General features: G+C 43.4%; 1 long non-coding RNA gene across 4 annotated transcripts in view; it reads right to left on the reverse strand.

Moving 5' to 3' along the window:
• The window catches only part of LOC139074454 (uncharacterized), a 106061-nt gene extending 91466 nt beyond the window's left edge, over positions 1 to 14595 (reverse strand). For 3 of the 4 annotated variants that reach the window (XR_011524077.1, XR_011524076.1, XR_011524078.1), the window contains exon 1: positions 14427 to 14595. This is a non-coding gene — a long non-coding RNA (uncharacterized lncRNA). Of the gene's footprint in view, positions 1 to 7390; positions 7497 to 14426 lie in introns of those variants that run through there. The other variant, XR_011524075.1, reaches the window with a different exon arrangement.
• Between the last annotated feature and the right edge of the window lie 11616 nt (positions 14596 to 26211).

The following is a 26211-nucleotide window of genomic DNA, read 5'->3' on the forward strand; positions in this document are numbered from 1 at the left end:
AAGAGAACGGTTTAGTGGTTACCAGGGGAAGCGGATTACAGGCTGGGCACAAGGGGTGAAGGGGCACATATATATGGTGACTGACAAAAAATAATGTACAACTAAAATTTCACAACGTTATAAACTATTACGACCTCAATAAAAAAAAAAGAGAGAGAGATTTATGTTAAGGAAAAAAAAAAAACTTTCAGATTAAATGCCAATCAGAAAATTCAGCAGGCTTCCAAACTGCAATATCAAAGCTCTCACCAAATTTCCCTCTTGCACCCTGGATTTCCTGGATAAGACGGAAGCAGACACTAACCCACTGTCCCTCCAGCTGCAGAGAACACACATCAAGCTCTCCAAATGGTCCAGTTGAAGTTTCTGGCACCAGACCTGACGAAGAAGCAGGTATTTACATTATGTCTTCAAGATTATGCCTTCAGTTAGGTAACATCTAAATAATTTCTAGGACCTCTACTTTGAGCTTTTTATTGGTGGGTCTAGAACACAACCTATTTTGGTGACTAAGGGCTATCTTATCTAATTTCTTCAATCAAAACTCCCACGTTAGGGCCAGGCCCAGGGGCCTAGTGTTAAGTCTGGCAGACTCTGCTTTAGCAGCCCATGTTCGGTTCCCAGGCACAGACCTACACCACTCGTCTGTCAGTGGCCACGCTGTGGCAGCAGCCCATATACAAAATAGAGGAGGATTGGCAACAGATGTTAGCTCAGAGTGAATCTTCCTCAGCAAAGATAACTCCCAGTTTAGCATCCTTTTATATTGGTATCATGTCCTTTATCTTTCCTTTCTAACCAAGCCCAGAGGCTACGTAAAGACAGTAAGGAAACAGCTAAAGCCAAACCACCCAAACCCAGTGGCTTAAAACAATGAGCATTTATTATTGCCCGTGGGTCTGAGGGACAGCAGAGTAGCTCCTTTGGTCTCAACTGGGCAAACAGATGCATCCGTAGTCAGCTATGGGCCGCCTAGGCAGCTCTGTGGATCTCGGCTTGGCTTTCACACATATTTGGGAGTCAACCGGCTTGTCTAGGACAGCCTTGGTGGGACATAGGGGTCTGGGAGAGCACATAGCTCTGTGGAGGCCCACAGTTGGACTGGCACACTGCCACTTCTACCATATTCTATCGACGAAAGCAAAGCACAAGCCCAGCCCAAATTCAGGGAATGGGAAAACAAGCTCCATCTCTTGCTGGGAGAAGCTTCGATTTCATGTTGCAAAGAGAATGGACACAGGGAGGTGTGAAGAATTGGGGCCATTTTGTGATCAATCTACCATACTGGGCGTGGAGGATAATCTTAGCTGTCCATCAAAATCTACTCTCCCTTCTTCCATGGTAATAGCATTGAAGCCAGTCACGTAGATTACATTTCACAGTCTCTTTTTCAATTAGATGTGACCACAGGTGAGTAAGTTTTCATCGTGGACTCAGTTTTCACCAATGGAATGTGAGCAGAAGTGATGTGTACCCTTAAGGTATCTAGGAATGTCTTCTGGGAGGCTCTATTTCCCCTTCTCACAAGCTAGAATCTGGATGATGCAACAATCTAGCATCATTTATGCAGCTGATAACAATGTCCCAGGGAATTTAGGAGTAGTGACTTGCAAGGAACTTGGGATCTCAGGCAATAAAGACAAACAGAGCTTTCTCCTTGACCTGAATTGTTCACACTGGGAATGTTATGTAAAAGAGAAATAGACTTTTTCGTTCTTTGAACTTCTCTGTTGTTGGCTCTCTTTGTTACAGCAGCTTGCCATCTCCTAACCAGCTAACACAGTGGGGCAACTGAAGGTAGTCTCCATTCATTTAGAAAACTGGGTCAACAGACACTCCACTCCAGTATATTGTAGAAAGAACACAAAGTCAGTCCTAAGGCCCCCCCATGGCCCAAGGCTTAAAAGGAGAAAATAAAGCAATGATCTGAGCACTTTATAGGTGGATTTGGCTTAGGAAGGCAACGAGGGGGGAAATATAACTTTCTGGCAACACCTTGTAAATACATTCATTGATATAAAACCTGGTATTTTTCTCATCTGATGAATCCACATTGTGAATCTCTAACCTCTGCCTGAAGTACTTTTGATTATGATTGCTAGGGCTGCATAACATGGAAGCATCGAAATTCTGACATGCCAAGTCACTGATGGAGAGTCTGCCACTCACTATGCTTCCCTTCCAGCTGGAATCTCTGAAAATGTTGAGGGGTGGTGGAAACTGACTTGAAGAGCCATCAAACAGAGCTTCCAAATTAAGAGGTACATCATTATTGAACTTTAGAGAAGTCTGACAACTAAAGAGTAGGATCATATTACTCCTCTATTTTTAAAATCTTCAAAGAACTCCTAATCTAAAACCTTGAACAAGGGCTACAAGGACCTGAATGATCTGCCCTTTGCTATCATACACCCTCCTCTCATCCACCTGCCCCCTCGCTTCTTTCCTTTCTTTGCTCCTGCCTCATGGGCATCTTCCCTTTCTCTCTATTGCACTAAATTTCCTTCTGGGCTTCTCTCCATCTGGACGGTTTTCTCTAAATTCTCTGAGTCCTGTTCATATTTCAGATCAAAGCCGCAATACCAGTTCCTCGTGGAAATCGTCCTTGATCCCTCAGAAGAGAATGGAGACCTCGTTTTACATTCTCAGAGGAGCCTTTATAACACTACAACAATTATAACTGAACAAGTATTTCTTTAACGTTGAATACCAGATGAGCAGTCCCTTAAGGACAGGAACCACGTCTGCTTTCTTTACTGCTATATCCTAGCACCTAACACATAGAGTAGACCCTCAATAAATATTGAATGAATGAACACATCAGTAAATGTATGAAGAGGCAGTGTCAGGGAGAGAAAGAAAGAGAAGACAGATAGACCGACACAGAAAAAGGAGAGGCAGAGAGGATCAGCTGGCCTCCTAATAGAGTAGTTCACATGTCACTGAGATCCTGGGGGAAAATGCCCTACTCCCAGTCCCCAGGACAGCCACACAACACCTCCTCTCCATGTCTCACTAGTAATTTCGGATGTTAGCCAAGTCGCTTCATTCTCCGTGGAGAGACACAGCCCTGAGAAATTGGAGTACACCTCACTGCACACTTCCTTGTAATAGCAAACAGGATGAATTGAATCAGCAGCCTGAGCTTAGGGACAAATTGCATTTGGAAATTGTATTTATGTATCAAAAAACTAATTACTGCCAAGTTCCACCTCAGTAGTACTTGATGATTTCATTATTGGATCTAATTGCACTTCTATTCAGGATACGAGTTGACTGTCTTTTAATTGATAATAGAAATTGAAGATACAAAAATGTGAATGGGAGGGCTCGCCTGGTGGCATAGTGGTTAAGTTCACGCACTCCGCTTCGGCGGCCCAAGGTTCGTGGGCTCGAATCCTGGGCACAGACCTACATAGCACTCATCAAGCCATGTTGTGACAGAGTCCCACATATGAAACAGAGGAAGATTAGCACAGATGTTAGCTCAGAGCCAATCTTCCTCACCTTAAAAAAAAAAAATGTGAATGGCCACAAGGTCTCTTTCTTCAGCTGATTTCTGGCCCATGGAAAACAAATTAGCCTTCACCAATTTCAGACCAAAAATATAAATATTTATTTTCTGTTTACCCACGCTTGGTTGTCTTTGGGGTATATTAGCCTCAAAAGATTAGACATAACAGTTTGTACCCACTTTCAGGAATACACCTAAATGACATAAGCTTTCAAACCTGAGGTGCTCACTTTCACAAAACTACAAATGGCTTATTCCTACAAACATCCACTGTTCTTCCTCTGATATGAGAAGTGGGGAGATAGAAAATACATTTCTTCATAGCCATATGGAGGGTGGGTTGGTGCTGCTGTCCCCAGACCCGGGACAGCTCTGTCTTCTGCTAGGATAGAAGAAGCTGCAGGCTGGTCTCGTGGAGTCACCAGCAGCACAGTTGAGCCAGGATATTTTGCCCCCTCACCGAACCTGGGAGTATCAGGGTCTCCCATCCCATTGGGTCTTGCCACATTTTAGTGAAGTAAAACACTGGATTTCCCCTGTTTTTTCCCTGTTTGTTTCTGATTTGTCATTTTATTGAGTGACAAAGAGGGCAGCCAGTGTCGTAGCTGAAGCAGAAGAAAGAACCTGAACTCCCAAAATCTAACAGGAAGATCGCCATCCTGACCTACCCCAGAAAGAAGGAACTTCTCTGTCTGCCTTAATAATAGGTTTTGATTTTAAAAAAAGAAAGAAAGAAAGAAAAAGAAGACCCAAGGCAAAGTCGCACAGGGCTCTGGGGGTATTTTCAAAGCAGTGGCCGTCCTGCCACCTCCATCGAAAGAACAAAGGTTTGCTGGCTCACGTTTCCCTCTTATGACCAAGGCCCCAGTCGCCTGGCTTCTCTCATCTTTACCTCTTTCGACCACCTCTCTTTGGCTTGTGTCTCTTTCACCTGAGGTCTATGCAGTCAGTTGGAGAATGAGAGCATGTAACCGCAGTGTGTGGAGGTCTGAGGGCCAACAGGCAGCCAGGGGACAACGGCACACTCCTCTTTAGGAGACCACATTTGGGCGGGGCTCCCACTCTCCAGTCAAGTTCTTGATAGGCTTCACTTCCTGGTTCCGTCGATCCTTCTCTCATCAGAACAGTGAAGTACTCTGACTCTCTCTCTCTCTGTCTCAGTCTCTGTTATCTGTTTCTTTTCCTGTCATTCTTTTATTCTCCATCTCCGTCTCCCTCACCCACCTTCTTCTCCTTTCCCCCCCTCCTCCTCTCCTTCTTGCTCTCTCCCTCCCCCGCCGCCCCTTCTGTCTCTACCTCTCTTTTTCTCTCTCTTGGTCTGTGTATCTCCTATCTGTCTTTCTCTCTGTCCTCTTTGTGTCTCTTCTCTCTGTGTCTCATTTTCCTCTCTCTCCACTGCTCTTTCTCACTGGAAAAGCAAAGCCCAGGCCCAGCCACGTTTCACTGGCCCCCTAACATTTCCACGAGTTAATGCTTTCTGGCCTCCTCCACCCCCTTCTCCCTGGAAATCTCACAGAACCGCTGGGCCCACACCAACCCTGCTCCATGCCTTTGCTCCTCTTCTCGTGCTCCACAGCTTTCTGATTTTCTATGATGGTTTCTCCCTGCAACCTTGATCAGCAGCTCCTGATGGCCATTCTCAGTGTCTCCTGCCCCACCCCTCCCCTTTCTCTACAGTCACTCCAATATTTTCCTCTTTTCCCTGCCTCATGGAGTAACCCATCTTGGCACCCAATGTTTATCCTTTCCCAAGAATCCTGAGCAAGCCATAGAGCAACATTAAATCATTCTAGTGCAAGGCAAATATGAGAATTTTAACCTCCATTTTTTAAGAAGATCGTTGCATTGCTTCTAATCAATTCAAATAAGGAAATGCCCAAAGTCAAATCCATTTTGAAAATGAGAGACTTTGCTACGCAACCCCTGCACTGTCTATTTGAAACTATCTTCCCTACAGTTTTGTAAAGAGGATTTATTTATTCATTCTACAAACTTTTACGGAAGGCCTACTACGTGCTAGCATGCAGTGCCATCAACATAAAAATGAAAAGCCATGGTCCCTGACATCAACAGGCCATGATCCTTGGCTTAATGATTCTAACTCACTCCTGAAAATCCTGCCACTACTTGAAAAGCCACTAAATGAAACAATATTTTTGGTCACTTTAATGGAAAATATTAGAGTGTATTTCACCCTGACCAATGATATCTAAACAATTTACACAGACGGAATAAATATCAAATGAACAGTAAAATCAAGTTTTTATAGGTAATAAACAATAATTTGAACTTAATTACAGTCATCCCATGAAATATGGTACAATTGAGGTTTATTACACGCCATATGGGATGAAGAGCAGGTGGTGATGGGCAGAGGGAGGTGAGCAAAGCCCATTCTGGGAAAGGTACATTCAGCTTTCCGCACCATTTGCTTCATCAAGGTGCACTCAAAATAAAGTTATAGCACAGGAGAATACATTCGGGGTAAAATGAAATCCAAGCACAAAAAGACTTCTAAACATAGGAAATAATGCTCTTACCTAACACACTGAAAAGTCCTTTCGCTGTGACTCCTTCTCCCTCTAACTGGCCTATTGTGCAAAGCTAAATATTTTGGGTCATCCAGACATGGCACGCAAGTCAATGGCCCCATATGTTCTCTGACCAGAAGCTGTTAGTCTAATAAAGTAGCATATCTTTGCCTGCAAATGTAACGCTGGACTATCACTCCTTATAGCATTCTTCAATGTGTTTTGAGGTTTAAAAAAAAATCCTTATACCAAAAATAGGGGTCAGCATCCAAAAAGTAGAATAACTTTTCAAGAGCTCTTGAGTCTTCAGCTGAACAGTTGTCATGTGACAGGACCTTGTAGGGTAGTGGCTCAGGGGCAGAGTGGGGACCTGAGGCGAAACAGGTGGTGGGGAGTGTGCAGCTCCAAGCTGAAACCTTCCTGAAAACGAGGCTCATCCTAACCAAGACAAGTTGCTTCCCAAGACAGGAACATCATAAGATCCAGAGAGCTAAGTACCAAACCACAAAGAAATAAAGAACACCTTCTGCCCATGAGAGACCTCTCTCAGTCACACTCGACTGTTAGATTTAACCTACCCATGACCATATGCTGAAGCCCTAATTCCACATAGTGTCTATCAAATGAAACTGTCAATCATAAGGAAGACCAGATGAGAGTGTGTGAACAACACTGGAACTCTATTTCCACTAAAATGAATGATATTGCATCATTGAATAAGGTGCAATAAACTGCATTGTCGTTCTAGAGTCAAATAGATTTATCCCAGAAATGAGGACTTCCGCTGGCCCGTATGGTGCCTTTGGGAAATATTGAGAAAGGTGTGACTCTGGGAAAATTGCTTAGTTGCAGCCCCAAGGCTTAGCTCATGGTTTAGCAAGTAGAGTCCACTCTAGATTTCAGCCCTTGCCCACCTCTTAGTCTGGGTGATTTTGTACAGTGCACAAAATGCACATCCGTATGCAGCAGCCCCAACAGAAAACAGTCTAATGGAAGAACAAACCCAGCCCATAGACTACTTATTTCAAGGAGTATTCAATAGTCACTTATATTTAATTTATTTTTATTTTTTACCTTTTAACCCCATTCAGCCCTTTCTCCCATCCCCTCTCTCCCACCTCTGGCACCCACCAATCTGTTCTCTGCATCTATGGGCTTGGTTTTTTGCTTTTTGTTTTTTAGACTCCACATAGAAGAGAGGTCATACAGTATTTGTCTTTCTCTGTCACTTATATTTAAATGCCAGGACATAGAAGGTTCTGGAGTCAAGTGTCAGGCTAAACCATAATAGAATGTATAATCTTGAGAAAGTCACTTTTCTTCTATGTTTGATCTGTTTTCTCACCTGCAAATAAAGGAACTTGACCTTGCTGACCTCCAAAGATCCTTCCAGCTCTGGTCTTCAGATTTCTGAAATGGACTGGTACAAAAAGGCTGCAGGGTCACCTTGATTGCAATGACAACAACAATGTAAAAAAATGATAACAAAAAAACATAACGCTCACCACCACCTAAAAGTCCATCACTAAGGAATGAAAGTAAATCATGGTACATTTATGCACTGTAATAACTTGAAATAATTTTAAAATGAACAACGTAAATCTATAGTTAATGATACAGAACAATGCCCAGGATATAGTGTGAAGTAAAAAAAAAAAAGGCTGTGGAACTATATGAAAAGTATGATTTATACACACATAAATATATGCTTGTTTTTATTTAAAATGATCTTGGATGGATAACAGAGGAAACTATTTACAGCTGTTGTTCCTAAAGGGTGTGATGTGGGGAAATGGGTAGGGACGGCGTCTTTTACTTTTACTTTACATACCCTGTGACTGAATTTTATCATAAGCATTGATTACTTTTAGGATAAAAAGGAGATTAAAATATTTGAATTAAGATCAAAATATAGAGGAAATTTTGTTAACTCTGAAAATCTCACACCATTTACCTAGATATTTGCTTATCCTAGGGTCCACAGCAGTTCCGGGGAGCATTCCCATTGGGGTTGTTTTAACACTAGGTTTTCCTGGAATGCTCTCTCCTCTGGGTTCCAGCTCAGCCCCGTCCTCCTCAGCTTCTCCTGGGAGAGTCGGCTCCTCACAGCATCCTGATTTGCCCTCTCCGTCAAACAGCTTGAGGGTTTTTCCAAAGTAACAGCTCTGTCTTCTAGATATTAACTAAGAAGCCCGGTTGCAGGTTGACTTACTATCGTAAGTTCCAAAAGGGAAAGTCTAATTTCTCTGACTCCACGGAGACCAATAAAAGCCTCTCCAAGGAGATTTAATAAAACAAAGAAAATTCACCTGGAAAGGTGAAGCCCATCCGTCAGCAGGGAGCTCCGAATCCCGCAGCTGGTACACGTCAGCGGCTGACCTCCACTGTAATAACATCTGTTTCTGTTGAGGATGAAGTAAATCCCACCATGCTGGACTCTCAGGGCCCCAGTGCACAATGCAGCGACCTGTGCTGAGCCCTCCAGAGGAAAATCCCTTTGTTAATCATCTCCCCATTCCCGTTTCCCCATCTCTTAAATGGGGTGCCTATTCCTGCCCCTGCTGCTTTTAGGGTGAGACGAAATCATTCAGGGATGACCAAAACACCGTATGTCTATAAAATACAGCAAATAATCACAGCTATTGTAACTTAAAAACCCACCAGGGCCTCCACATCACTCAGGAAAAGCATTTTATATGTGAAAATAAATCACGCCATCTGCCGTGCTCCCCCAGTCTTCAAATCGAATCACTGCCAAATCCAAACACCAAAGACAAAGAAAAGTAAGCTCTGGGTCTTCCCCAAGGATGTGCCTTCAGACCAACTTCACAATTGATTGACATTTTGAAAAAGATCTTATTCAACTTATTCAAACTAAAAGAAAACTGTTCAGCCATTTCTCCCACTCTCCACCCCCTGCCTCTTGCAACCACCAATCTGTTCTCTGTATCTATGAGCTTTTTTTTTTAGATTCCACACATGAGAAAGATCATATGGTGCTTATCATCTTTCTCCATCTGACTTATTTCACTTAGTATAATGTCCTCGAGGTCCATCTTGCCATATCACAAAGGGTAAGATTTCATTCTTTTTTATGGCTGAATGATATTCCATTGTACATATATATATATATATATATATATATATATCTATATATCTCACAATTTCTTTATCCACTCATCTGTAGATGGACATTTAGGTTGTTTCCATATCTTGACTATTGTAAATAATGCTACAATGAACCTGGGGTTGGATATATCTTTTCAAATTTTTGTTTTCATTTTCTTTGGGTAAATACTCAGAAGTGGAATTGCTGGATCATACGGTAGTTCTATTTTTAATTTCTTGAAGAATCTCCATACTTTTTCCCATAGTGGATGTACCAATTTAGATTCCCACCAACAGTGCACAAGGGTTCCCACAATTGATTGACTTTTTTTTAATGTGTACATCACACACACACACACACAAATGCACATGCCCACACACACACACACACACACACACTAATCACTGGGAGGCACTCTCCAAATGCTAAAAAGAATGGGATTTGGATTGTCTTGTGGGAAGGAAAGAAGAGTTTTTAGAAATGAACCAAGCTAAAGATCTAATTCTAAAGTTGATGAAACAGACCAGAAAGTAAAGATCATCCTCACATGTAAATATACGTAGCCTCCTCCGTCTTCATTCAATAAACACTTACTAGTCACCTACTGGGAAGCAGTGGGAAGAAGTAGAAAGAGCAGAGGCTTTGGAAAAAGGACGAATCTGACTCTACTACTTGTTAGTTCTATGGCTTTGGACAAGTTGCTTCAGCTCTCCGATCCTTAGCTTTCTCTTCTATTAGGTAGGAAGCTTACTATCTCCTTTATAGAGTTGTTATGAAGATTAATACCGAAACATATGTCAAGTACCTGGCAGAGTCCCTGGCCTGTGGGACAGGAGACACTCGGTAGATGTTAGCTAGTCACATTCTCTGTCCCATGTGTTGGTGAGAGAAGAGGTGCATAAAGACGCTTCTGGCCCTCAAAGGGCTCACCGCCTAGAAGAGAAATACTAAATCACACCAAGATTGGGGATGTTAATGTCTCATCTGCTTCCAGATCACAAACACAGCTGAATCACACACACTCAAGGGAGGATGGGAAAGCAAGAACCTTTCCTGAGGAAAACTGGGGCCAACTCTGAAACGCAAAACTGCATTACACCAATTATTCCTGATCCGAGCTGAGGTGTCTGGGTGCAGTGGATAATTAGAGGCTGCCCCAGTCTTTGCACTGACATGACTGGTGCTATTTAACGTAATTACATTACAGCAAAATGATGAGTTTTCCCATAATTGGTAGTTACAGCATAACTGTGACTGCATGGAATATTAACACTCTAATTGCCAGGGCCTTCTGAAAACGTTAGCTAAGTAAATGTTTCCCTTCTCTCTGGGAAGAAAAATGAAAGAACTGGAACTTTCTTGTGGAGCCTCTCACATCTGCTCTTCTTTATCTTCATACGCCAATCCCCTCAGACCCTTCCAAGATCCCACTTTTAGCCCTACAAGGACACAATGTCACATGCTTTCCACCTTCTGCCCTGTTAAAAACTGCTCTGCTCTACCAACCAGCAAAAATCTGATATATTCATTTCATTTATAAGTATTACAGAGAGAACTAGGCTCATAGTGAGGCAGACCAAGCTCAAATCCTGACCTGTCTCCTTTATTTTCGTGGGAATTTGGCGAGTCACGTAACCTGGCTAAGTCTTTGTTTCTTTGGCTGTAAGACAGAGATTATACACCCACCTCACATAAAACTCAACTCATTAAATGAGTCAGAGCACATAGAAGGAGCTTAAGAAAGGCTAGTTGAATGTGAGGGTAACTAACTAATCAAAATTAACAGGATGTTTTTCCCAGTATTATTTCCATTTTTAACGGTAAAACAGACACTTTGAATTAAATCAATAAAGATCATTATTCAACAGTTAAAGTATTTGAGGAAGTAGAATGGGTTTTTCCAAAACTCCTTAAGACCCATAATAGTGTCTGGCCCTTAAGAGGTGGAATAACATGACGGTTTAATGCACACAACACAAATCCTGATGGCCCCGGTTCAAATTCCAACTCTGCCACTTTCTAGCTACGTGACCTTGGGCAAGTAACTTAACCTATCTATGTTACTATCTCCATCTACAAAGGAGGAATAATAACTGTACTAAACTTCTGGGGGTGGTTACTAGGATCAAGTAAGTTAAACCATATAAAGCTAAGAATGACCGGTATATTGCAAGCAGTCAATAAGTGTTGACGTTACTGTGATTACTGTTCTACTGACTGCTGTTCTAACCGTGCCTTCCACCCATGAAAGGGATAAAATAACCACTAGAGCCAGAAGAACATCCCCTTGCATCAAGAAAGCTAGAAATGCAAATTCGGATGAAATGGAAGGTTTATAGTCTCATAGCAATAATAACTCATATTCACTTTATGATAAATGCTATACTCTAGGAGTCATTATGAAAAGAAAAAAGAATGAGCAAGAGTTTCCAAAATCCCACCATTGATATAAAGGTGTTGACATCACTTTGCAACCTCCGGCTACTCTAGGATAGACTAATGGAAGGGCTCGTGACCAGAGCTGGGGGATATGGCCACAAATGATGAAGAAACCCATCAGTAAAGAATATACTGTTATTTTTAAATTCAAGGGTCAGGTTCGTTAAACTGTAGCAGCATATAAATTTATGCTTCTCATTTTCTAATTTGGCAAGTCCAATGAGATGCTTTCAACTAGCTTTTTTTTTTTTTTTTTGGCCTTATATTTTTGCCAAATTCTATTGCTTTATATTTGGAAAGGTGGTTGGAAATACTGAAAAACCGGAAATTTCCCTCTTAAATTAAGAGTCATCTCAGAATCTCCATAGAGGTAAGCAACAAGGTGAACTAGAATTCATTATTTGAGAGGAGACAGGGGTGCCCCTTACAGAGGGATTGCTAGCATTTTGTCTACCCAGCACCTGCTTTCTGGAGGAAATACATTCCCTGAGTACCCTCCCCACATGTAAACTCTAACCATGAGGTTTATATAGGAGTAGCCACATTCTTACAAATCCTAACCCCGTGACCACTAATGATGGGCCCTGGATTAGGCCCCAGACTCAAAGCAGGGCCAATGACAATATCCCATCCACTTGGCTACAATTGATTGGCTCAGGGCAGCCCACCTGACTCCTCCCATCACCCCCAACCAATGAGGTATTTTCCAAGGATTGAGGCCATAGATTTCATGATTAAGTCATCTCGACTGGTAGGAGCTATGGAAAACAACAGTTCTCCTCCATGTGAAAAAAAAGAAAAAGAAGCAGTGCCCAGTGAGAAAGAATGCAGGTGACAGTGGAACACAAAGAAAGGGTGAGTGATGTTCCAGTCCTTATTCTAGTTTTTCCTGCATCCCAGATTTCTATGATTTGGTTAGCCAACCTCCCTTGGGCTAATAAATTCCATGGGCTAATAAATTCTCCTTTCTTACAAGTTGTATTTCTGTCTCTTGCAATCAAAAGAGCTCAGATGGTATGCCCTTAAATCCTAGGAAGAAGAATATTGGCATCTTTAAAAATTGTAAGTAGGTCGGGGCCAGCCCCGTGGCCAAGTGGTTAAGTTTGCGCGCTCCGCTTTGGCGGCCCAGGGTTTCATTGGTTTGGATCCTGGGCACAGACATGGCACCGCTCATTAAGGCACGCTGAGGCGGCATCTCACATGCCACAACTAAGAATATACAACTGTGTACCCAGGGGCTTTGGGAAGAAAAAGGAAAAGTAAAATCTTTAAAATAAAAATTGTAAGTAGGAGAGCCTTTGACACCTTCCCCAAAAACCTTCTAAATTGCTTTCACAAAAGAAAAAGGCTTTTTCCAGGCCGTGTGGTGTAGCGACTAAAGCAAGAAACAGGAAATGTCAGGGCTTGGGCTGGAGACCTTTCTCTACCATTCCCTAGTTAGTTACTTGGGCAGACCTTTTAGCCTCTTTAAGTCAGTTTTCTCATTTATAAAATAAAAGAATTAGATTACAAGACTTCTAAGACCCCTCCAAACCTGCAAATCCTAGTTTTCAGTTTCATTTCTGTAAGTCAACTGCTTCTGGGCTATCAGGATTCACTGGTATTTGTCTAGCAGATGTTGTTTCTCAAAACTCCTCCTTCCCATTCTCCTTTTGTAGTCTGGAATCTAGTGTCAGCCACTCAGTTTCTCACTCTCTTCCTTTTTTCAATTAAATCCAGCACTTCTTGGAAACTGCCTGGAAGGCTACAGCTTGGATGGCAGAAAAAGAGGATTAACAAGAGTGGCTAGTTGGCACCACAAGACTAATAAAGAAACAGTGTGCGGTGATCACTTCTCTGGAGAGGAGTTTAACCTTGGGAAGGATTGCACCAGTGGCAGCTGAAGATGCTGGTTCCTTTGAGAAAGGGCTGCAGAAATTAGCCTAGGGTCGGACTCACCAAGAGAAACAACCTAAATAAATATACTTGGAAGTTGTTCAGGCCAACCTGGTGGGAGCAGATGTCACCAGGAGCTGGGGGCTGGGACATGAGCCAAGGTCGAGGAAGAAGTCAGGAAAACCCTAGTGACAGATCTGCGGAGCCCGCGGCCATGTCTGTTATAAAAACGAAACACTCGCTTCCAACATTTACAGCCAGCTTTGCTGCATCTGAGAAGAGTTGGAAGGAAGATGAAAGGGATGAAAAATGCCTGCCAAGCAGATAGCAGCCTTGCCTGCCACGTCTGAGATGGTATGTTTAATCACTGTGGCACACTTTCTCTAGCCTGCTAATGACAGGAGGAAGTTCCTAATGAAGTTATTGCTCTGCTGACTGAATTAATGATTTCCAGTTACGGTGCTTGTAAACACACCATGTTAAGCGCTAATGTAGTAACTGAGGAAACGCTCTGGAGCCTGACCCCACAGTTAACACAGCACAGGTAGCAAAGGGTTGGGAGAAAACAGGACTAACCAAGGGAAGCCAACTGTGGTTGCCAGAACAATCTGAGCCTGGTAAAGTAGTTCTGTTCAGGAAAAGGGGAAAAGGAGAAGAGGATCAGAACTATGTCAAGACTGGAAGGACGGCACAGAGGACAGATAAAGTCATTCTCGTCCCTAATCCCTCTGCCACCTCCTACACTCTACTTCATACCGCTCCTGTGGTAGTCACCCTGCCCCCATTCCAACCCCACCCTCTCATCACAAATCCCACGTTTCAAAGCCACACTGACTATGTTTGACCAATGGCGAGCCTCATGCTAGGATCAAATACATTGGAGAGAAAGAAAACATTTCTTTTAAAGTGTTTTTAAAGCCATCAGAAGGGCATGCACCTTTAGAGGTGACAAGCTCACCTGTAGCCTCACAGGGTCCACAGCGAGGTTGACAAGCACAAGCCAGTCTCAGAGGTGACAGGCTGCATCCCACTTCCTGTGGCTGCCTCTGCTGCCATCTGCATCTGAGTCAGTCAGGGACCAAGCGCACAGCAGGCCTGCAAGCAGCCGCTGCCAAATTACAGTGTGAGGAGCGGTTAGGGTGGTGGGGACGGGGAGGGAAGAAGGAAGCTAACTAATAGCTTGCAAGCATGTCTTCTAAAAAGCGTGTTAAGCAAACAGGCTGTCATCCCCGAGTCCCTCCCACTCCTGCCTGAATGTACACTAATTGAAAATTAAGTTTTCAATTTGAAGTCATTTTCTAATTCTGTCTCATTCAGGAGCAGTTAGAGCCCCGGTGTTTTGCTGAATTCCCTGCGTGCTGTTCACGAGCTCCCTCAGAAAGCCGACAAAAGAGCCTTGTCAACAGTCACTGACAGCAGCAGGCGGAAAGGTTTTTGTAGGAAAGAGGCATCTTTGAAACCAAAGAAAACAAAGCCAGGACCAGGCTAAAGATTCTACAGACCTTGACTGCAAGTGGAAGACACTTCTTCATTCCTTTCCCATCCCCTCCTTCCCCAGTTACACTGTAGTTACAACCTAGCAAAGGGAATTCCCTCATTCACCACATCCCATCCCCAGTGTGTTAGGAAAGCCCAGCCAACGAGACCGTAAGCTGCCTGTGGGCAGGTTCCCTGATCTCCGAGGGTAATTGACCTTGATCTCCGGGAAATGAACCTACTTTAAAGGAGAGCAAACTCACAATAAATAGTGAAAAACAGGTCTATTGGGGGCCCTTTATTGAAATTGAAATGAAAAGTTATAAAAATTTATTTCTTTTTGCTTATATTTAATCAAATTTAGGTCATTATTATTCCAGAACAAAGAATAAATCATGTATTGATTTCTCAGCAGTAATTTTTCCACACAATTGTATGATTGCACAATAGGGCATTCTTGATTTCGTACTTAATTTTCACGGCAAGAGCAAATAAGAGAGTCATTTTTGAAAAATATTTAAAGTCTTCCTCAGTTTTCCTGAGGAGCTCTCTTAAGCATTTGATATTTTAATCATTCTCTCTTGAAGAAGCTCAGGCATCATCGTCCTTGTCTTCTGCTTCAATTTTTAACGGTTCTTCCCAGTTCTGTTTTGCCAAACAGCGTGCATGCGATTCAGACAGCCTTCCGACATCAATTCCATTGACTTCGTGAAATCCTGCATCTTTGGCGGTATTTCCAGTTTCACTTTGCAATTGATTTACAGTGAATTTTCTTTGCAGTTATCAGATGTTCAGCTTCATAAATCATTAAGAGCCTGACACCCACCCGCAAAGGCACTGGGTGATACAAAGGGATAGAGGCTAGAGTGATCAGGGAAGGATGTCCGACTGGGAACTGTTGCAAGCGATAAGTTCATTAGTAGATATTTTCATTTGTAAGGGCTTTCCCAGGCAATTTTATAAGACCCCCGTGATTTGTTAAGTAACTCAGATATATGCCACAGGTTGCCACCAAGCAGTGATTTCAAAATAATCTAATTCCAATGAAGGACTGTGCTACTAGGAAGGAGGGTTTGTTTGGGAGCTTAATTAATGAAGTATTCCCAAGGCATCCTTGTAAATAAACTATGATAAATGACATGACCACTACACTCCTCCTCAATGTCTATGACAAGCAAGAATCTCATATGCCTTGATTTAAACGTAGTTCTGAGAATGCAAATTTTATGATGAATTGGAACTTGAGTGACATAAATGGAATGCTAGAGAAATTGAAATCTTGAAAACAGAAGGAAATGAATGAATATGTGTGAATCTGCCTTGGGCTTGAGGAATGGAGAAGTGGGGGTGCAGCGGGGGTGGGGGGTGCAGAAGCTTAACGAAGCTTCAGATGGCAGGTGGAAGTAAAAAGATTTGAGAAAATGTTAAGCCCTGGCTGGGAAGAAAGGAAAAGAAAGATCCGAGGAGTTGAGATATCAACAGGTCTTGCTGGGAAGGGACTAGGACATCAGCTACTAAAGTGCTATTCACAGGCAGAAAATCAGTGGTTCGTGGTCTTAGTGCTTCTAGAGAACATAATTTCAACAAGGAACTTGAGAGTCGCACTTGGTTCCCCACCAGACAAGTGTGGTTCAAAGTCCAACTCAACCGTTGCATGACCACAAGTAAGAGACTTCCCTTCTCTGACCTTCTTCATCTCGTTAGTAAAATGAGGATCTCACCTTCTGTTTCAAAGAGTTTTTTGAGGGTTAGAACTAGTACCCATGTGATTATGATATATACTATATACTGTCTGGCACACATTAGTCATTTGCTAAGCGGTAGCTGCTATGATGATAATGATGTAGACAGGGCTAAGGTGCACCCAGCCAACCTGGAGACAGACAGGTGGAACTCTGTTAGGCTGAGCCAACAACGGTTACTAATCCCTATCCTGTTACAAAGCAGACATTGCTCTCTATATAAATGACTGAGGAGCAAGCACTAAGAGATGGGCTGTCAAAGTGGAGCAAGGAAGGGCCTGTAGCAGTCCGGGGTTGAGATAAAGTGGAGAGAAGTGCTCCAGGCCTGCATACACTCTCAGAAGTGGCCAGTAGTGATGAAGAAGCAGCTTCCCCTGGGTGTGGCCTGGGCCATCTCAGCTCAGGAATCAGTCATGTGTATGGGGAAATTTTCCACTCTTGGAATTACAAGATTAATGGCAGGAAAAATAAAACATAATTGCAGTACTAAATCATGAGAAAGGCAGGAAGATTGGGAGGTTAATGCCTGACTCCTTGAAAATGATAATAACAACAGCAGTCTAATGCTTTCATACCAGGCACTTGTGCCAAGTTGGGTTCACTAGAAGCAGAGCCTGAGGCAGGGATTCAGATGCATGTGACTTATTGAGGCCATGCTCTCAGTAAGGACCCAAAAGGGAATGAAGCAATAGGAAAGAGCTGAGCAAGGATGTGGTCTCAGGTAAAGTCTGGCATCGGTCAGTAAACCAGGGAGGGGAGGTCAACCTTCCAGACATCTCTAACAAGGTGGCTTCTGTTGGCCAAGGACAATTCTCCGTAGAAGGTCACTGGTGCCAGATGTTAGCCCAGGATCAGAATGGGTGCACTAGCTGCTAAAGGGACCTGGGAGGGACACCAACAGTTTCTACTGTTCTAGGTAGGTGCTTTAGGTATATTAATTCATAACACTCCTATGAGATTCTCCTGATTTACAGAGGAGAAAAGTGAAGCTCAAATAGTCTAAGTAACTTGCTCTACATCATCCAGCTATGTGACAGAGCCAGGATTTGAACCCTTGCCCTCTGGTTCTGGAACTCGCACACTTGACCACTATTCTACCTTACAACATACTGTTATAGATTGAATTGTGTCCCCTGATAAATAAATGGCAAGCAATAGGATATATTAGAGTATATGAGGAAGCCACTGGTGTAAAAAGAATTCAGCCTGACCTTGTTTTTCCAAAAGGACCTGACACGGCCATTGAGCATGCATTGTATATCTGCTTTAAGCATTTACTATGTCCCAAAGACAAGAACAAAAGCCCTTAAGATAAAGATGCAACTCCCCCCACAGTGGCATTTCATTAAGGATAAGCATCTCTCCCTAAGCTAGGAATTGATTGCTGTGCTCACCCAGCTCCAGACAACAGACCTGCTACCTGCTGTGTGAATCGCTGTGCTGTGCCGGCCAGGCAATCTCACAACTGTTGTAAAGGAGACATTCCTATCATATGTGATGTATGCTCTTTGTTCCAAGACAGTATATAAACACTCTGTACACCCCACTTCCTTGAGGAAGGAAGGCCCCAGGCTAGTCCTCAGATCTGGCTCATATTAAACTCATCCCAATTTTGATTTATACATTGGTTATGGATTGTTTGCATCGACACCCCCTACAAAAGATGTTGAAGTTCTAATCTCTAGTATCTCAGAATGGGGCCTTATTTGGACGTAGGGTCCTTTCAGACATAATTGTTAAGTTGAGGTCATCTTGCATTGGGGTGGCCCTTAATCCAACAGGACTGATGTCCTTAAAAGAAGAGAAAACATAAACCCAAGAGGGGAGACAGCCGTATGGAGATGGAGGCAGAGGTTAGTTATGCTACAGGCCAAGAAATGCCAAGGATCACCATCAAACTGCCAGAAGCTGGGCAGAATCAGGGAAGGATACTCCCCTACAGATTTCAGAGGGAGAGTGGGCCTGCTAATGCCTTGATTTCCTATTAAACAATGGGGAAGAAGCTGTCCTGTATCATTAGCGATTTCAAGCTCATCCAAATAATGATTTACTCAAAAGTACGTTAGAATCATAAGCAAGTGTGTCAAAATGACAATGTGCAAGGAACTCGTACAACCCCCAGGGAGCCCTTAAGCTATAGCGTTTAAGCTCTTGGGCCTGGAGTCATAACGGCTTGGGTTACAATTCTAAATCAGTCATTTATTTAGTAGCTGTGTGGCCTTGGGCCAGTGTATTGACCTCTCCACTCTTCAGTTTCCTCATTTGTGAATGGTGACAATAATAGTGCCCTCTCCTTAGAACTGTAAGAAGGATTATGTGAAATCATATGTGTAGCATTTAGCATACAGCCTGATACAGTACACAGTGAGCACTGGATGTTAGCTATTATTTCTATTATAGCCATGCCCCTCACAATGACGTTTCAGTCAATGATGGACCACATATATGACGGTGGTCCCATAAGATTGGTACCATATAGCCTACGTGTGTAGTAGGCTATACCATCTAGGTTTGTGTAAGTGCACTCTATGATGTTTGCACAATGACGAAGTCATCTAACGATGCATTTCTCAGAACATATTCCCATCCTTAAGCAATGGGTGAATGTACTACTTTGAAATCCAATCACTATGGGCTTGGAAAACCTGAACTCACATCCCACTTCTACTTGGATCTTCGTGCACCTCCAAGCTCCGTTTCTTCAGCTATAGATGGGGCTGAACTGAAGGATTGTTGGAAAAGTAAAGCAATGAAATAAGGCAGTCTATATAAACGTCCTTTAGGAGTAACAACGTTATTTGTAAATATGACACACAATGCTAGCCTAGTATTCTCCACTTAGTTAAAGAGAGCTAATGATGGGGCTGGTGGGACAAATCATGTCCTTCTGAGATCCTGTAGGCCAGGACTTCTCAAACTTTAATGAGTACGCCTGTTACCTGGGTTGCTTGTTAAAAATGCCGGTTCTGATTCAGCAGGTCTGGGATGAGGCCTGACGTTCTGCATTTCTCAGAAGCTCGCAGGCAGGTGATGCCCGTGCAGTGTGTCCAAAATTCACTGAGACACGTGGACGCCTTGCAAAATACCATGGATTTACCAGTCAGATGGAGCTCAACTCTTAACCATGAGGACTGTGTCCCCTCCGGAATTTAGTGAGATAACGTATCCTTGTTCTGAGAACAAAATAGAAAGTCTTCTTTATAAATTTTATGTCTCTGCTTGATGTATTGTGGATAAAAACCATCAGAAGAGCTCTGAAGAAGTCCGTCTGGGGTGGAGATGAACACCTATTTGTGCCCTGAAGGGTGCTTAATGCTTCCCAAAGGAGGCCCCTCCATCTGAATTGTTTCCACCACTCCTAATGGTCCGCTCCCACCGCAAAGCCCAGACTAGAGCTGGAGTAAATGCTGGGTGAAGGAAAATGATGGAGACTTATCGCCACCTACTGGATCAGGTAAGAAAAGTAAGAGTATAGTAAAAGAATTCATGAGTCCACCTCTTAAATCTGAGAAGGGCCAGAGAGAGGGGAATTGCAGAAACGCAACAGACCTCGGGGACTCTGCTCATCGAGGTCAGCCCTGGAACATAAACCCTCTAGGCTCAATGCAAACTCTTCTCTTAGTCTCTTTGCCAGTTCCCAGAAGAGTAACAGCTACAATTCAGTGAGGGCTTAATGTGGATATTCAGAGGTGTTATTTGTATTATCTCACTTAATCCTCACAACAACTCTTAAGTTAAAGAGTATTGTTATCACCACTTTTGCAGAGGAGGAAACTGAGGCTTAGAGAAGAAGTTAGGAATTTGTTTAAAGTCACCAGGTAGTAGGTAGGAGCCTGGATGTAAACCTGTGTCTACTTGTCTCCAAAGCCTGAGCCTGAACCAGCTCTCTGCCTTCCTGGTTGTGTGAGAGAGACACCATCACTAAAGTGGGAGTCAGTCTCCCCGCTTCTGCTCTCGAGTCTGTTCTCCCATCATCGCCAAAACATATCCTCAACCTTGGTTTTTGGAAAGACTCTAAAGGTTAGGCTCTGTGCTACTCAGCAAACTATAGAATCATTGGTTCTTTCTCCAACCTAGAATGTGTGTTCCACTGTATTAATTTCCTAGGGCTGCCATAATAAAGCACCACAAATTGGTCATCTTAAAACTACAGAAATTTTATTCCCTCCCAGTTCTAGAGGTTAGAAGTATGAAATCAAGGCATCAGCAGGGCCATGCTCTCTCTGAAGGCTCCGGGAAAGGGTTCTTCCTCGCCTTGTCACAGCCTCTGGTGCTTGCCAGCAATCCTTGGCATTCCTTGTCTCATAGATACCTCACTTCAATGTATGCATCCATCTACACATGGCTGTCCTCTGTCTGTGTCTCTGTGTCTCTTCCCTTCTCCTTATGAAAAGAGCAGTCACACTGGGTTAAGGGCCCCCTCTACTCCGGTATAACCACATCTTAACCAGTTACATGTGCAACAACTCTATTTCCAAACAAGTTCACATTCTGAGGTTCTGGGAAGGACATGAATTGGAGGGATGCTACTCAACTCAGTACATACACTCTAGTGGTTTCAAGAGTGACCACTGAAACCCAGATGCCTGGGTTCAAATCCTGGCTCCAGCCCTAAGCAGTTGTATGATTTGGGACAAGCTACCTAACCTTGTTAAACCTCAGTTTCCTCACCTATGAAATGGGTATGACAATAATTATCTTCATCTCATAGAGTTATTGTGAATGTTAAAAGAGTAGATACATATAAGATAACTCTCAGAACCTGATGTAATTTCTAGAGCCCAGTTGCCTAGTTTTTGAATCTTGACTTTGCAGCTTACTCGCTGCACAGTCTTGGGCAAGTTACTCCACCTGTCTAGGTCACGGGTCCTCATTTGTAAATTGAGGGAGATGATGATGATGATGGTAATTACATCCACTCATGGGGAGTGGGGTGAGTGTGGGTACTTAAAGAGTTACAGCAGTGTTTGGAACATGATAAATGATCAATAAATGTTACTGGAGTGATCATCCCCCTAGGAGCTCTGTTGGAGGACTAAATGATGTAATCCACTTGAACTCTGGGTACCAGTATCCTCAATAATGTTGGTGAGGATGAGGAGGATGAGGATGATGAATTTATACTAGGCTCATAGGGAGAACAGAGAGGGAAAGTGAGGAAGAGAGAGAAATAGCTGGAGCCTTGGGCCAGAGAGACCCCATAGGAGGAAAATGGAAAGAGCCAGTATTCTCAGTTCTCTGATTTTAACTTCAAAGTAGAGATCATGAAGGTAACTAAGTTTATAACTAGTGGCCTAATCCTCAGACTGTTAGCTTCCCAGGGCAACATCTCTTTTCCTTTCCTCCCACACAACCTCAAGGGCCTGCCATCTTCCTGACCCCTGGTCCACCTCCTGGGGTCTCTCTCCCTCAGGGTCTACTGTGTGGTGAGTGACACAGTCTCTCCAGCTCCTCTCTTCCTCGGGATCTTGTCATCAAACCCACAGTTTCCTTCCTCCTTCAAGGATTTGATTCATAATCGCTGAAGGAAAAATAAAATACAACAAACTGGGGAGGTGACTAGTGTTCCTTAACTTACTACATATCCCAGACGTAGTCCACGGTCTGCTGTTTCAGACTTCCTCTCTTAGGTGATGCCTGCAGGTCTGATGGTCTCCTCTTCTCCTTCTTCTTTCCTGAAGATGGTACCCACCAAACCTCTGGCTATCTCAGACCCGAGCCTTCCTACATGCATAGGCCTCTGGTGTAGTTTAGGAAAATTCACACTAAGTAATTTGCACTCATTCATTTGAAGCATATTTATCCAGCACTTTCCAAGGGCATACACTATGCCAAGCTCTGGAGATGCAGCAGTGAATACTAGGCCATCTAGAAATTTGCCATCCAATAAGGTAGCCGCTAGCTACTTGTGGCTATTGCAATTTAAAGTAATTAAAACCAAATACAATTTAAAATTTAGTTCCTCAGTTTCACTAGCCACATTTCAAGTACTTAAAAGCCACATGTGATTCTTGGCTACCACACTGGACAGTGCAGATATAGAATATTTAATTACTACAAAAAGTTCTACTGAAGGATGCTAGTCTAGGAGGGGAGAGAGGCAATGAGCAAATCCACAAAGAGGATTAAAGAAAAGCTTCTTTCAGCATCTCCAGAGCTGGCAAACAGTGGAGCCAGAATTTGAACCTAGATTTGATGCAAAGCCTGGGCAGCCTCGCAGCAGGACAAGCCCCCTGAGAAGAGCTCTCTTCCACAAGGCAGAGGTGCTTACAGAACAGTGGGCTACTCCCAAATCCTAGGACCCCACTGAATGGAGTGGACCAATATGCTCATCTCTCGTCATCTCTCAGGAGGTAAACCTTGTTGGGATCCACAGCCTAGGAAACCTGGATTCTAGTCTGGGTCCCACTCTTTATTCACTGTAACTTGGCAATTATTTAGCCTTTCCATCCCTCGATCTTCTCACTTTTAACATGCCCGAGAATGGTACTACTAATTTCACAGTCTTATGAGGTGGGGTTTTTTTAAGTGAGATTTAATTGGCAAATAAAAGTGTAAGATATTTCAAGTGTACAACGTGATGATTTGATAACTGTGTACATTGTGAAAGGATTCCCCACCTTTAGTTAATTAACACATCCGTCATTTCACGTATTTACCCTTTTTTTTTTTTTTTTTTGGTAAGAACAGTATGTTTTAAATGAAGGAAACTTTACGAACCACCGACCACAACGTCTGCCACATGGTAAGAGCTCAAGTCTCATCATTGCGTAATGATTGAGGAGGCAGTAGTATGTAGAGGTCAAGCTCTAAGTCGGAGGACCTGCTTTAAATCCTTGGCTTAAATCCAGCCCTGGCTTTGTTCTTCCCCCAAATTACAAATCTTCATTTGTGAATTAAGGATAACAAGGCCTATTGTAAAAGGTTGTGGTAAGGATTAAATGCGATAATTTATGCAAAGCCCTTAGCATAGTAACTTAGTAGGCACATAGTAACCTCTCAATAACTATTAGCTATTAATACTGTCAGTACCGGGCAGAGGGAAGGGAGGGAGGCCACCAAGCCCCCTGGCAAACGGGAGCCTCGGGAATGGAGGGTGTGCGCCATCTAGTGGCCTCTAAATGAAAGCCGAGCGCAGCAAACAGCGCCAGACTTCGCTTGCAACTTATTCCCAAGTCAGACCTTCCAGCCTCGCCCCTCCCGCCTCCTCAAAGTCGTGTCCAGGCTCTAGAGGCTGATACAGGAGTAGAGAATGGGGAAAAAAGCAAAACACAGAGGTAGCTTTCTAAAGCTTTCTCAGCCAGACCTAGTGAAGTGCTGGAAGCCCACAAACTGAGGCTGTCAGGAAAGTCTTGAGAGCCGTTGAAGCGTTAGGGACGAAGTCAACAGAGTTCAGAGAAGGTAAGCTTCGCTTGGCTGCCCTTTTCCCCACCACATCGTGGTCTTTCTCCTCTTTCCCAGCCTACAACTTTCTCATTCCTGCAAAGCAGCATGATGCCTTGGAAAGAGCATCCGGTAGATGCGAGTTCAAGCCCCAACTCTGCCCTCCACCAGCTCTCAACTCCAGGAAAGCCATTTAACCTCACTAAACCTCAAGCTCCCCATCTGTAAAATGGGTCCAAACTGCCCACTGGGAGCAGCACCAGCTCCAACGTGAGCCGGAGCCAGGTTCATGTCCTGAGCACCAACTTGGCATTTCTGAACTTCTGATTTCTCTTCCACCAAATGCAACAAATAATTCCAACCTCGATGAGTTGTTAAGAAAATTACATGAACTAGAGTTTGTAACCCACCAGACATACAGAAGGCACTAAACATATCATAGCTTTCTTCACTAGTTATTCTGCAGGTTTGTTGTGAGATTTGATAAAATGGTGTACTGACAGTTCACAGCACAATGCCGGGCACACAGTAGAAGCTATATGTTGTGGACACCGTGAGAGACCACACAGATCCCCCCAAAACCTTCAGCACAGGGTGATAATAGCTTCGAGCTCACAGCTATATCATCTCCCTCACACACACACCCCCAGAATTGTTCTCGACTGAAGATGGCAGCCTTGCCCAAGGTCACACCCCTTACCAGCGGCGGCTCACACCCAATGACTGGTCAGTTTGTGGGTTTAAAGGCCCAACTCTATTGCTCATTTGGGTCAGCTCTGCAGGGTTATTCTAGCTTCAGAGCTCCCCATGGGACAAATGAGGGCTTGGTTGTGTCAGAATCACATCCAAACGTCCCCCTCTGCCCACTCCTGCTTCCTTCTCTTCCCTATAGTAGTCTATCCGGAGAGCATTTTCCAATGAACTTGCTTCACGCAAATCTTCTCGGGACCTGCTTCCTGGGGAATTGTCCTGTAACGCTTAAATGTTAGTTCTTTCTGGCACCCCCTCAAGTCCCTGCCTCTTTCTTCCCCACCTGTAAACTGAGGATATGGAACAAATACACTTGTCTCTTACCAGCTTCATTGGGCAAGAATAAAGATAACTGGGACAATTTTTTTAAAAATATATAAACCCCCAATCTTTCCTCCCCTTGAAATTGAGATTTATGACTACCATGTTACATATTCCCAAAATTTTTCAGGCAAATCAATGAGATATGGAGGTGAGAACACTTCGAGATATAATATAAACATTCTCTAAAAATCTAAAGAATTAGGAAACTCTACTGAATTGACTGACAGTGAGTTAATGACTAAAACACCTACAAATCACTGAATATTTAGTAGGTGCCAGGCGCTGTGATAAAACTTTACATGGATTATGTCCTTCACTCCTTACAAAAATTATAAAGGTAAATGCTATTATTATCACCATTTTATGACTGGGGAATCTTGGGCTTAGAGTATTAAGTGATTTGCCCAAGGTTGTGTAGTTATTAAGTGGACGGGAGGCAGGATTCGCTTGCAGGCAGGTTGATTCCAGAATCAGCGCTCTTATCCAGCAGGTACACCGCCAACTAGAACTGAAATAGTAACAAGGCAGGGCTCTCCATTTCCTTGATGATTAACCTTTCATTGTGCAATAATTCTGATTTTTGAAGACCATTACTTAGAGTTCTAGGAATGCTAGTAGAAATTCCAGGAAATCTGAGGCTTCTGGGCAATATGTGGAGTGGTGGGTCAGAAGCCACTATTTCACGAGGACAGCTGAGTCTTTCTGATGACACAACGAGACTATCAGGCTAGGACACTTCCATTACACTACCTTCAACTGCCTTTTATGCAGCGTGAAGTCATCCTGCTCAGACTTCATGGAGCCTTGGGGTCCGGGGTAGGAGGAGAGTGTCCTCACCACTCATTCGGAACTTAGGAGCCGGCCCCTTCCACTCCCAGTGGAAGGAGCGCTTCCACAACCATTTCTGTTTGGCCCTCCCAGAACATTTGCACAGAGCATCTAAAAACACACCCTGCTGACTTTCTAATTTTCCCAGGGCCAGGCCTGAGAAATGAGGGCACCCCACCCCAGGGAGTCATCAGGAATGGAGTCATAGCACCGGGTTATTCTCCAGAATGAGGACACCTG

The sequence above is a fragment of the Equus przewalskii genome, chromosome 11 (genome assembly GCF_037783145.1).
Source record: "Equus przewalskii isolate Varuska chromosome 11, EquPr2, whole genome shotgun sequence".
In the NCBI taxonomy this organism is placed as follows: domain Eukaryota; kingdom Metazoa; phylum Chordata; class Mammalia; order Perissodactyla; family Equidae; genus Equus; species Equus przewalskii.